We start from the raw sequence: 1,316 nt of genomic DNA on the forward strand, positions 1-1,316 counted from the left end.
CGGTCAGCCAGCCCTGCTGCCGGCCCACGCGCTATGAGGCCGTCTCCTTCATGGACGTCAACAGCACCTGGAGGACCGTGGACCGACTTTCAGCCACTGCCTGCGGCTGCCTGGGCTGAAGGCTCTTTCCAAGGTTTTGCAGACCTGGGGATCTTCCTTCCTGAAAGGAGCCAGGGGCCTCAACCAGAAATGGACACCACAGGCCTCAGCTCAGCCAGGGGCCTCAACCAGAAATGGACACCACAGGCCTCAGCTCAGCGAGTGATGGACATCAGCCCTGGGCAGATGGAGGGACGACTGACCAGCAGCCACGGTTTTCACCCTGTGAGTCCCAGCCCTACAGCACCAGAGACCTCGGCTATGGAGACCTTAGTCCCCACTTCTCACAGACTCTGACACAGACCAGGCCACAGACTGAGGACTACTCTGAAGAACCCAGCAGTGTCTGAGGTCTCAGCCTCAGCCTAGGCCCTGTGGGGACAGAATTGGAGGAAACATATTGCAGTTGCATTGCTGAAGTTCCTGTGCTGGAGAGGGCCTGGTACTCACTCCTGGGACCTGGACACTTATTTATTATTTCTAAGTTATTTATTTACTTCTGTGGTTTGTCAGATCTTTTCCTGGGCAGTGGGGGCTGGATGAGTAGAAACAGCTGGCTGGAGATCATGCCCTGACCATCCCCACTCACAACTGCAGGGCTGACTCAGCAATCACAGGCCTGGCTCAGATCTCCAACTGCTCGCGCCACCCAGCAGCGCTGGGACATGGAGGGCATGGAACACAGAGTGAACGGCAAAGGTGCTGTCAGCTCACAATCCTCTGCACAGTCCCTAGCACTTGGAGCTTGGGGGTACTGGTAGAGAAAGCCCTACCCTGTGACCTCAGGCATCCTGGGGGGCCTTGCTTAATGAGTAAAGACACGAAGAAGCACACATTGCCCCATCCCACTGTCATTGATCAGTGTCCTACCCTCCAGGGCACCCTTATAGGTACATTCACTGCCCCCACTTGCAGATGGTTCAGCATGGGGAGTTCACTACTGCATGCAGCACCCCAGGGTAAGAGAGCATCTGAAAAGGCCAGTGGAGGCCTGGCTTAGGGGGATGAAGCACAGAGCATCAAAGGGATAAGAATGCAAGAAAGAACTGAGGGCCCCAAGCAGGATCTACGTCTTGAGTGATAAAGATATTCATTTATTCATTCAACAAATATTAAGCACCTCTTATATGTCAGATACTGGGTAGACGCTGGGGATATGGAAGTGAAAGGGACATGATCTCTGCCCTTAAGTTTAAACTACAAGAGACGGACAATAA

The sequence above is a fragment of the Pteropus alecto genome, unplaced genomic scaffold (genome assembly GCF_000325575.1).
Source record: "Pteropus alecto unplaced genomic scaffold, ASM32557v1 scaffold484, whole genome shotgun sequence".
Lineage (NCBI taxonomy): Eukaryota > Metazoa > Chordata > Mammalia > Chiroptera > Pteropodidae > Pteropus > Pteropus alecto.